General features: G+C 50.2%; 1 protein-coding gene across 2 annotated transcripts in view; it reads right to left on the reverse strand.

The window, feature by feature from the left end:
• Positions 1 to 12851, reverse strand: part of ClC-a (chloride channel protein 2) — a 152464-nt gene that overhangs the window by 65597 nt on the left and 74016 nt on the right. The window lies entirely within an intron of this gene.

Genomic DNA, 12851 nt, shown 5'->3' on the forward strand with positions numbered 1-12851 from the left:
CAGATGTGAACGACTCGTAGATCACTACCGACCATCGCCGCCACAAAATCTGGCACATTGAATTCGATAAGGAAACTTGGGCCGGCTGGTGTAACATGGGTCAGGTTTTGGAAGGCCGGTGCTTAGACGAAGCAGAAAGAAAAATAAACGCAGCACAATGTGTATGTCTCTCTTTTACAGCGAAGCTGTCTATTCGGTCGGCAATGTTTCGAAGCGTGCTCACCTAAACAAACGGCAGCTGGAAAAGGGGGTTTGTGTTGAGTTCCCGCGCGACAGAATTATGTTTTCTCTCGCACATTCGAATTACAATCAGACGCTATCATGCCTGAAGGTTGTGTGTAAGTCGTACTTTACGAACTTTCTGACATTTTTCACTTTGAGAAATTCGATTAGTTCAATAACGCACTTGCACAGGCGCAGGGCCCAAAACAAACGGCAGCTGGAAGGCCTCGGGTTTGAGTTTCCGCGTAACAGAATTGTGTTTTCTAGTGTAGTTCGAATTACAACCAGACGTTATCATGTCTTCAGGTTGCGTGTGAGTACTTTACGAATTTTCTGACTCATTTTACTTTGAGGAATTCAATTGCTTCAATAACGCACTTGCGCTAGGCGGAGGGAGTACAAGAATGACGATGTATGATGATGATGACTTAGTGGCATCCCCTTCGAAACAGGGTGGTCACAAATGGTCACATAGCCTGCTTGCGTTACTCAGGTATGCTATACACGCTTTTAATTCTAACATGTTTGCATACATCTCTTTAATATTTTTTCTCTTCCTCAAAACTACTCTATCTACCTTGTAGCGCCGCCTATGCGTGTAATGGATCCGGTCGTATCAATCTCTTCCCTGCTTTTTTTTTTTTTTTCATCAGTACTGCAATCGTCTCTTGCTTCTCACGACTGCTGACTGGTTGATGCTTCCGCCCATTTCAAATCCAAGCACTTCTGGAAGCTGTACGTTACCTACGGATCTCACTGGGCGAATCCCTTCGCATTTCATTATGATGTGCCGAGTGGCCTCCGGATTTTCGCTCCAGCATACACACGCCTCATCGAGTTGCGAATATCTGCTCCGGTATGTTTTTGTTCTTAGGCAACCAGCTCGGGCCTCAAGTAGCAAGGCACTTCCGCTCGTGTCATCGTACAGACTTTCTCTCCTAATTTCTTTCTTCATACTCTTGCAAATCTCCATGGACTTTTTTTGTCTTCATTCTTTGCATACAATTCACTGTCTCTGTTTTTCCCCACTTTCTTTCTGATGATTCCTGGTTGTCTATTTACACTTTCAATTAGCCTGTACTTGGTTGCCAACTTTCTTGACCTCTTCCTCCATTCTGTGTCCACGCTGTGTCCACGTTAGCACTATGCTGTTAAGGGTAAAGCCACCCAGCGGCCGCGGCCACTCACACAGACCTCGAACGGCAGCTGGAAAAGGGCTTTGTCTTTCAGTTTCCGCGTAACAGATTTATGTTTTCTCGTGTATTGAAATAACAATCCGAAGCTATCACGTCCGCAGCTTGTGTGTAAGTCGAACTTTACGCATTTACCGACTCAATAAACCTTTAAACATTACCTTGGTTCAATAAGGCAACAAGGCAAGAACCAGGATGTATACTGCACTTTCGCACACGTGCGTGCGCGCGTGAAGTGCGTCGCTCGTGGTGGTGGCGGTGCTTGGGTGGTCTGCACCAGCTTCTCTGTACGTCCCACTTTCACAGAGCGGAATGGAGGTGGAATCTTTTTTTTTCTTCTTCTTCTTTGCGCTTCGTCTAAGCGCTGGTCCTCCAGAATCTAAACTGTCACAGGAAGTATATACAGGGTGTCTCAATAACACTTTCATTTTTTTTTTTAAATTGCCTGTGGCAGACAGCACAATTCTAGCCGATCAGCTGGTCTACTCGTAGAAGCGGACGAGCACAAAAAATTAATATGCATATGTGCCGTCACGCCGGGACATACGCTGGTGAATGAAACGCGGGCACGAGAAGAATATACTATAGAAGGCGCACACGTCTTTGTCGAAAGTCGCCGGTGTATGTGGGACGCTATAGTGCGATTCATTCACAGACGCTTAGTTGCTGGGCTACAGCACACCTACTGGATCCCGTTAGACTATGACCACACATGCCAATTTCAATTAACTAAGCGCGAGGTGCGTTCTACCTCGTTTCTTCCCGTTCGCATTTCGTTCCGCCGTAACAGCATACATGAACAACGTATGTGAAGAACGTTTGCACTGAGATACCGCCGACGCCAAATTAATGTATGCAAGGTATCTCAAAGCTGACCGGCACCGCAGTAGCTGAGAAAAAAGTACTCAAATTTACAGAACCCCGTCGTACGCTGAGGCTGTAGGCTCAAGATATCAGTTGGAGTCCCATTCCGCTCACGACATTCGTAGACATCTGGAATTCAGCAAGCGGGATTCTCCGTCGAACGTAATGTCGCAGATAAGATGGTGCCTCAATTAATTCGCGGAAAACACCTCCCTCGCAAAATTACGAACCCCTTACCTCTCCACTTGTCTTCTCCCGCAGTGTAGCATGTCAAAAATGACTTGGTTGACTTTCCTGCCTTTCCTCATAGTTACGGTACACACGGACCGAGCATCGCGAGAGACAGCTAGGCTATGTTTCTGGACTATCGCAGCTAGCTAATCCTCATGGGAAAATTCGGGTTAAAATAAAATGTTCTCACTTAGTCCGCGCTTGTGTATGGCCTCCAAGGACTAACTTCGGCTAAAATTAAGCTTCTTTTTTTTATTTTACGTTGCTAGTATACAGTCGGTAAGCCGTAAGACAGTCCTTTATTAGACAACATGTATTAGAGCATTACCTGATTTCACTATGTCCTTTAGCAAGCTAAACAGGTTCAGGCGCGAGCAAATAAGCCTTTTTTAAATTATTTTTATTTGCACGGGCGCACGGCCTTAGAAGATGAATTTATATATGTAGGCCGTCCCCTTATATAGACCACGGTCTGTAGTTCAGAAGATACGGCAAATGTTTTCTCTCTCTATCTATCTATCTATCTATCTATCTATCTATCTATCTATCTATCTATCTATCTATCTATCTATCTATCTATCTATCTCATTTATTTCGTCTCTATCCAACGCCATCTAGACTCAGTGGCTTTGCTCTATCCCTCCGTTCTCCCTCTCTCACGTACACATGGCCACAGCTAAGCAAAGCCAGTAGCAATGCCAAACAACATAGATGCGAGCATTTGGCCGGCTATAGAGCGACCACTGCGGCGCACTGCTCACGCGCAGAAAGGGGGTCAACAACTGCGCGACGCCGTCCACAGTATAGCGGTTAACAGCGCCGCTTTATCTCCTTCGGGCCGTCGCGCGGGGCCACCGCAGCACAACGAGTGAGCTCCCTGAGCGGAAATCGCGAAATGTGCGAGGAAGTACGCGGGGCGGGCGTCAGGGAGCGCGAGCTAGGAAACGGGCGGGTTCCTTTTTATCGCCCGCGCATCGAAACGAAGCCAAGGTCGCCCGGCGATTCCCCTCGGGGTGACCTCTGTGACGGAACCGCCATCGACACGCAGGCAGAGCCGCCGCACCGCACGCTGGTTGAAAGCCGGTCATTCGCGTCGTGCACAGGCAACCGACCCGTTACCGGTTCATAGCGCATACTCCTACTATTCCTTCTTCCAGAAGGATGCGACAGACGCTTACGTCCTTGAGACCCGGCACATCATATGTGTGTGTGTGTGTGTGTGTGTGTGTGTGTGTGCGCGTGTGTTTACGCTGTCCGCAGCATGCATAGAGTGCGGACCGCGTATCGCTGGAGACGGTATGGCAGAGGCGCAGATGCGGGGGGAACCATAAAACCACTGCACGCCGTCCGCAACCCGCGCCGCACGTCCTCTCTTCTCGAGAGGGCTCCTCCATGCCGCATCGAGCGGTGGCGGCCGTCGCGGTGACAAGCCGTTGTAACAAGGGTGCCGCCGTGTAGCGTTATCGGTGGTTGAGCGCCGACAACGACCGGCCGCTGCTCCGTATAATCCACGGCAACGCACTATTCTTCTCTTCTATTTTTCTTTCTTGTTCTTTTTCCCCCTGGGGTCGCGGACAGCTACATGCAAGGCTAGAGGAAGGAAGGGGACACGCCTTTTGCGCCTCGGGAGCAGAGCGATATCGCGCGTCAGCGCACCGTCCGTATCGCTCGCTCCCCCTACCCCATTCTGTATGACGTTAGGATGGATAGTTGGGCGTGTTGGCTAAGCATAACACACACACACACACACACACGCACACACACGCACACACGCACGCACACACACAAACAGGGCGCCCTGTGTGTGCGTGTATGTGTGTTCCTTCTTCGTCCACCGTCGTCGTCGCGCCTACCCCCCCCCCCCCCCCCCCCCCACTTCAGACCATTGTATATCTCACGCCTCTGCATGTACGGCCGACGACCACTCGAGATTTGCAGGTGCACGCTCGAGCTCACGGGAGTCGCGGACTGCTAGAAGAGCAGTTTCCTTTTATCCGCGGGCATTCGCGGCAGCACCGCAAGGTGCTCGAGCTACACGCTTGCACACACGAACGCTGCAGGTTTATCGATGCCCGGGCTGGGTTCGCACGAGCACTCGGCGGGGGCCATGCGAGACCAAACACTCGACACGTCGACCCTCTTCGCGCTTCAGCCATGCACACGTTTCCAACGAGAGTCCCGCGTGCGTTGTCGTGACGCTCTCTGCTGAAGAGCTGCAGGGGCAACGCGAGCGTCCATTTGCCAGCGCTGGCGATAGCAGAGGTACGTGCGCTTCGCGCAACAGTTCAGGCAGGTTTGCGCCCCTCCGCCAACGAGTCGAGTCAGAGGTCGGGCTGGAGCAGCCCTGCACGAATATTTGTTCGCGTGAATTCGTCGGTAATTCAAGCGGTGCAATTTGCATCGAGGCAAGACAAAAGAACGTGCGTGCGGACGGAACTTCGCCTGGTTCCCTCGATACAACGGAAGTCCGACGCGACCGAACTCAGCGCCGTTTTGTATTATACGCAATGTTCCAAGAGCATCGGTATCGATTTAGCATATGCAGGCGAGTTGACCCAGCCCAACGCGACAAACACTCGATCGACCCGACGATCTGACGCGTTTGCACGCGTGTAATTCTGCCCGGCAAGCTTGGATCGACTCGCTTTTGTCGGGTTTTACGTATTACCCGCCCTGTGCGGTTCTAAGTCCGTGAGGCCCCATGCTCATATACACAAGCGCGAGCGCGGGGTTTAACTACATATAATGATGCACAGGAAACGAGGTTCCATGTAGGTGTGAATCGCGCCCCAGAAGCCTCTGCGCCGAGGCTGATGCGACGCCAACCCGAGTCAGCTACTTGTATTTGCTCGCATACGCCGCATTGGTATACGAATGCGAATGATACATGCGTCGCCATGAGATTCGAAGAAGCGCGCAGTGAGAACAAGTGCACAGGCCGTTACGATAAACTTCACGGTCAGCGTCGCAAGTATACGCATCCTGTTCACTTGGATGGCTTTTAAATCGGCCAAAGAGAAGACGCACGAATTTCAGAATAACATGCACATGCCGCTGAGTATCCGAAAAAAAAATAGAAAGAAAAAACGGCAAGGACAGCAGAACCAGGGCATAGCCTTCGCTGCAGCATCACAATAGCTTTCGCTCTACAGCCGAGCGAGCGCGGAAGACCATCCACGTCAACGGCGTCGTTGTCGATGCTTCATCTCCGCTACGCACACGCCTATGAAGGCACGGAACTGCCACTTGCGAATCATTAAATACGCCCACGAGAGAGAAAAGGCTGCCATTAGCCTCGAAGACTCGGCGCGTTCGCTGATGTGCAACAGGTCCATAAAGACACGCTTCATCGCCTTTTCTGTAGCACTGCAAAGGTTATCGCCGCGAGACGATGCTGTCGTGATGTCGTTAAAGCCACGCCGGCGCAACTTTCGCCACCAGTCCTTAAGGCGTGCGCGTGCACCAAAGTGGCTGAAAATGCGAGTTTCCGTCTAACGACAATACGTCAAAAGGGGCTCGAGACAAGTTTGCCCAAAGTACTCACAAGTTTTGGCTGCACACTCTTCTTACTCATTACTCCCCCGTGAAAGCGTCATCTTCGACACCTACCGACGTAGCGCGCGCAACACCTCTGACTTATGAAAAGAGCAAAGCGCCCACTTGAATGTATATAAACGGGCATGGGCAGGACATGTAATGAGGAGGGAAGATAACCGATCGTCATTAAGGGTTAAGGCCGATCCACACGACGGACCAAGTCCGCGGGCCGCTCGGTCACGTGATGCGACGTCACGGCCCACCGCGGTCCGGTCCGGCGCAGAGCACATCCACACGGCGGACCGCCATAGCAGACGGCAGAGCGGATCAACCAGCTACACTCTCGGCCAGAGTGTTATCATTGTTATCATACCGGCTCGAGTCCCACAAAGCCGGGAACTGCTCAACGAGGTATACAAAATGAAAAAAACCTCCTCGTCACTCCAACAGGACTCAGTGTTTAAAAAATATATCTGCTGCACGAACGTGTAGGCGGAACGGCGAACATGAAACGACTGGCTTGACTGGCTTTTGCTGAGCCGAAAACTAGATTGGATTTGGCTGAAGACACTCTGTTGCCGGACAACATTCGTTGGCTAAGCCAAGATCGCTGCGGTTTGCATGCGGTCCGCCGCCAAAACGGAAGCGGGAAAAGCCTCGGCGATTTGTTGGACCGCGAGGGCCGCGGTCTAGCGCGGGCGAACGGCGGTACGCACGAACTGGTGACGTCCTATCACGTGATGCGCGGACCGCGGTCCAAAAGAGCAATTTGGTCCGTCGTGTGGATCGGCCTTTACGGACTGGATTCCAAGGGAAGGGAAGCGTAGCGGGGGGCGGCAGAAGGTTAGGTGAGCGGACGAGATTAAGAAGTCTGCAGGGACAACATGGCCACAATTAGTACATGACCGGGGTAGTCGGAGAAGTATGGGAGAGGCCTTTGCCCTGCAGTGGGTGTAACCAGGCTGATGATGATGATGATGATGATGATAACAAAAAAAAGAAGAATACACTTAGGTGGATGCCCGACGAACGCGATTAATGCTAAGCCGTGCTAAAGCCAACGTTACTTATAGCAACGTTGGCTGAAACTTCTTACGCTCATGCTACTCAAATCGTTCCTATGGCAGCGGTGATCAAAACGTGGCAAAATAAGGGCCCATCAGACGAAAACAGTGCAGCCACGCACTTTGCGCAAGGAACGGTGCATCTACTCAAATTTTTGTTCGGTTCGTTTTACAGAAATATGTCTTTTAACGTACCTTAACACAACCTTCGGCCACAGTTTCTTTTTTATTTGAATTTCCTAATGTTAAGTTTTGTCAATCGCGCAGTCATCGACCGACACGTTAAGGAGTTTTCGAATATTTGTTGACAAGAGGCAAGCCTCGATCAACCAGACCATAGCTCACGCCTCTCGTTTGACGAGAGACACGACGTTGCATTCGGGAAATGACAGAGATGCGCGGCTCTTGAGTCTTGACCCAAGTAGGCTCACTAAAAGAGAACGTTGCCGTCCATTCACGTGTAGCTACTACATTCACAAATATGCATGCATTCGACAGTTCTCCATACTTATGATCAAATAATTCTGCAATGCATGTGTGTAACATACATGACGTCAACACTTAGTTGTTCTTTCATTTTTAATTTGTGATTTTCCTTTATCAGCAGATGTCTTTATTTTATCACACTGGGATAGCATGCTCGCCGCTAGCCAATTTTCGCAGCCTCTCGTCGCCTTTTGAATAATAACGGCAGCGGTAACAACGACAACAGCTCAGCTATTTCATGCATACAGGGCGACGGTTCGCTTTGCCTCGAAAGTAGTGGTGTGCCAACAAAAATCGCTCAAATTTCCTCACTTGTAGGTAGAATAAACTTTCATTGACGAGTTACAATTAGCGAAACTTTGGTGAATTAGCTGCCTTACTGGCTCATTTTGACACACATATGACACATATTCATCAACGTAAAACCGCGCTTTCCATTTGAGGCGGCCTCTAAAAGCCAGCAGCCAGTAAAGGCTAGTAGTAAGTGACTTTGAAGTGGGAAAAAGAAAATATAAGTGCAGTACCGTAACTGTCTCTCGCTTAGGAGGTGACCTCAACAGTAGTACTGCACAGGGAAGGGGTAAGGGGAATAAAAGAGTGAAGAGAAATAAAAATGGAGGAGGACGAGCGTAAGGCCGTGAAAAAAAGAAAAACAAGCGTGAATAAAGGCTGTGAACTCAGCTCCGTATGCTGGGCGCATGCATACGCGCGTGTCCACATTAGCTTATCTGCGTCGGCTGCCCCGTATAACACTAGGGTTATTGCCAGACGCGGCGAGGCCAGCAACAATGCCACGCCGCGGTGAACAGCTTACGGCCCGTGAGTTTGATACAGACACGTGCACGACTCTCCCAAGGACGCGTGCAGAACGCACAAAAATACCCGTAAAACAATCACCGCACAGCTTCTCTCTCCACTGTGCTTTCCTTACCGTGGTATACCATAGGAGAATCGCTATACGCACCAGAAGCCCTGAATCGTGCACTGCCTGCGCGATCAGCCTAGGCCTACGAATGCACTGCACTTCGGGATTGGCCTCGCTATATGGACAAGCTGCTGAGCGACGCGGCGACGCATAACGAAGATGCGGTGGCCTGTATTCTGCGCAAGCAAAATCGACGGGCAAACCTTAAAGACGCGAATTTTCTCGGGAGGCAAGGTGAATGTCTATGGCCAAGCTTTCAAAAGTTATCTTGCAAAGGTGTTGTCTCAGTTAAAGTGGTGAATAGCGAAGCACACAAGTGTCAACGTAGTCGCAAGTAAGGTCGATTTCACAAAGCCTCTCGTCCGTAAGGCTCGTTTGCCATTGGGTCGCCGCCCTCGCTAAATATATGTACAACATCGGTAGCTGCTCGGAAACTGGTCATATATGTACAAACAGTTCTCGCATAAAAGCTTCTTTGCAAATACGGGCCCTGGTCTTTTTGCCCGTACCACATACGGGCAAACTCAAGGGCACGAACCTGTCTGCTCGCCTTAGTTCTTTGTTTTCTCCGGGCCATGCGGCTTGCATTTTTCTTTAGTTGTTTTCAATTGAGGCTGTCTGTTGTCGCCTCTGTCTCATACGTTTCGTCTGTGTTTCCGGCGCTCGTTGGGCTGTGGCTCTCCAGCGACGGTCCGTGTTTTCACTTCGCTGCTCATCGCGTTACGCTTTTTTTTTGTTCGTTTTCTTTGTTTTTCTTTTTTCTTTTTTTTTTCTTTTTTTGTTTCCCTGCGCGAAGGTGACGGAAGGTGAACGAGAGGGACATCGCGTACTCTGGTGAATATGGCCGTTTTCGTTAAGAACACTCGAGAGGTAATCATGTTTGGGCGCATCATGTTGCTCATAGTGTTTGGAGCTTCCTGCGTGAAGGAATCTTCTACGAGCACTCGCAGAATACAATGCCTTGTGAGTGGTGCTGTTGTTGACATTGACGCGTTGTTCAGACTTGGCGATTTACGTGATGTGAGCGTCGGTGCGGTGAAGTGCAGTGATGTGTGAATGGAGAAATGACGAACTGACGTGACGTGCGGGTTGGTGTAGTGAAGTACAGTGCACATGTAAACTGGTTAGGTGCACTCACTTCTTCATTTGTACTTGTCACCCCTGACAATGGCCCCCTATTTCACTTTTTTTGCCCTTTTTCGCTTCTTCAGTGATTTCCAAACATGATTACCTCTCGAGTAGTGTTCTTAATGAAAACGAATATATTCACCGGAGTAAAGTCCGCGATGTACTTTGTAGTCACCTTCCGTCACATTCGCGCGGGGAAAGAAAAAATAAAGGGGAAAGAAAGAAAACAAAACGGTAAAGCGATGAGCGGCGGAGTGAAAACACAAACCGTCGACGGAGAGAGTCACAGCCCAACGAATGCAGGAAACAGAGACGAAACGTACGAGGCGGAGGCGAGAACAGACAGCTTTAATCGAAAACAAGAAGCAAAAAAAAAAAAAACGCAAGCCGGGTGGCCCGTGGAAAACAAGGAACTGAAGCGAGCAGACAGGTTCGTGCCCTTGAGTTGTTCGGCGCAGAGCTTTATGATCTCAACAACACGCTTGGCATCCAAATGCACGCAACACCAAGCATACAATAGCCTATTTGATCACCAGTGCTGCATTTATTTCTTGAAGCAAGCTTATACTTTCTCTACATGTAAAGTGGAGCGCTGCTTTCAACCTCTGCAGCAAGACCATATTTAGCCCTGAAACACGCTTGGTTGTTACTAGTCACCAGTAAAAACCTTTGCAAGTTATGAAAAAGGAAAATCTTGTAGATGGAAACTAACTGTTGACGAGAAGTCTGTGCCGTGTTTGTGAAAAGCGTGTTTGCGTTGTACTCCACAGTACAACACAAACGAACGATGCAAACATCGCGTCGCCTCTACCCGCGTTCGCAAATCTGGTGCGCAGCCAGCTATATAGACTGCGTGTTTGCGAGCAGAAACCGCTCGCCGCTATCGCCAAGTGGCCAGAATAGCTGGGTGTGTGCGTTCGCGAAGTGTTTGGCCAAGATGCTTCCAGCAGGTTTCCGCCGAGAACAAATCTGCCTTCAGCCATAATGGGTCCCGATTTTTTCCCGTCATTTCCACCACGCATGACTCGGACCAAGCCGCGGAGTGCCTTCGAGTTGTGAGAGAGAAGGGTTCACTGCGTCGATCATTATATGGTGCGCTTACACAACACAAGCAGGTCACAGAGAGAAGTCATGATTACTGGACGAGGCGGGGGAGAAGCTATAGTGCATTGTGGACATGAAGGGAACGAGGGACAGACGGAAAGTAGTAAGAAAGAAAGAAAGAAAGAAAGAAGGCGCCCGGCAGCCGCATTCCAGGGGCTGACCACCGGCAGCAGCAGTTCGCTTTCGCCACTGTTGACGGAAGTGTAATCACGTAAACAGCGGGTACACAGCAGACGTGAAAAGGGTTCATTTTCCTGTTCGACCGCCCCAGTCGGGCCCGCTGTGAACACAGACAGAACGACCGCGGTGTTCGCTCTTTTTTTTTTTTTTTTCATCCTTGCCTCGACGGTCGTCTTCCGCGACGGCGCCAGTGGGGCATAGGCCGGAGGAAGAACAGTCCGCTGAGCCCACGACGTTGATGCGTCAGCTTCAGAGCAAGCTATAACCCCCATCCCAGCAGATGCGAGACGATCGACCGTCGCAGCAGCGCGAGCACAGCAGAAGGTTAATCGACGCAAACAAGCGGCATCCATGGCCAATTGATGGCTGCTCGCTCGCTGCAATCAGCAGAGGATCGCAAACGGAGGAAGCAGTCGCATGGATCGAGGCTGTCTTTTTTTCTTTTCTTTTCTTTTTTTTCCTGCGACGGTCGTTCTTCGGGTTCCAGGAGCGCGAAGGCGCCGCGCCGCAAAAGTGTTCTGTGCGGGCAAAGAACGTTAAATGTGTACTCAGGTAATGTTTCCGATTTCTTTTTTTTTTTTTCGTATATCTGAAGATTAAAACCATTCAAACCCCAAAAGAGGTACTGGCAAGCACCACAGCACCCGAAATAATTTGCTATAAGGTTTATTACTTTCTACAAACCAAGACCCGATTTCACAAAAACGTTCCTACGCTAAAACAGTTCTTAAGAACCGACGTCAGCGAAGGACAATGCTTGACATATTATTAGCAACGGCGGTCAGCCAATGTATGACAAATAGCTTTTACGAACAAAAATCTTTGTGAATTCGGCCCCCAATTTTGGTTTCAGTTTACAGGAAGCATCAGACGGTACAGGCAACGAATTGTACAAGATTTCAACGCCATGACGCTCGATGCATTATGACATTAGGACAGATGGTCGGCTTCATTTCGAATACGAATCGAATCGCAAGGAGTATATTCTATTCGTACTCGAAATTTCGAATATTCGCACAGCCCTATACTGAGAAAATATAGCTTCTTGTTTAACAGTGCTACACGTGGATTGCTAATGCATGGCTATGTACACTAAAGGCCGAAATCTGTCCAGCCTCGAGTATCAAACGGGTCAGCTCGCATTCACGTTTGCTCACAATGACAGTAGCATGGCCGCCGCGGCCGGTAGCCGAGCCTGCGATCTCGTGCCTGCACCTGTGAGTTTCCATCGAGCGGCCGCGGCCATGCAGCCACTAAAAAGCTCTATTGTTGCGCGTGTACGGCTACACCTCGCTAGGGTGCCTCCAATGACTTCAATGTCCCCGATGCGTACGCCGCAGCGCGGGTTACTTTGCGAGCAAATTATACGGTGGCAACTGAAGGCCACCGACGCAAGCGGCGAGTACGGCACACGCCCTCTTAGGCTACGTCGTGTAATTAAGCGGACCTCAGCGCTCGCGTACGGGAATAGCGTCTCGAACAGGTATACAAAAAGATTAGAAGAGACAGCGCACCGACGTCTCTACCAGAACTCACTGTCCCGCGCTCCATGGACTACGGACAGCCGCGACAAGCGTCACGCGCCAGGGACCGTCAACACAACACCGAGCTCGAACGAAGAGGAATGAAAGCGAAGAGGGGAGGGCCGCGCTGCAAACAGAAGCCCCGTGGCGTAATGCAGACTCTTTCATCTCGTCATAACAGAAAGCGCCTCTATCTCGGACACAGAGGCGTGACGTGTCTTCAGCAAGAGCGGGGGGGTCACAGGTGCCAGCAGAGTAATTAAGCATCCCCGTGTTTTGTCGACTTGCCAGACGCACCTCCATCTCCCTCGCTCAGAAAGTCTCCGAACGACGCATCGAACATCACAGTCGCTGGCTGTCAACATTGCGTTGGACGACCGTGAATGAGAGTCCT

Source organism: Dermacentor variabilis, chromosome 2, assembly GCF_050947875.1.
Source record: "Dermacentor variabilis isolate Ectoservices chromosome 2, ASM5094787v1, whole genome shotgun sequence".
Lineage (NCBI taxonomy): Eukaryota > Metazoa > Arthropoda > Arachnida > Ixodida > Ixodidae > Dermacentor > Dermacentor variabilis.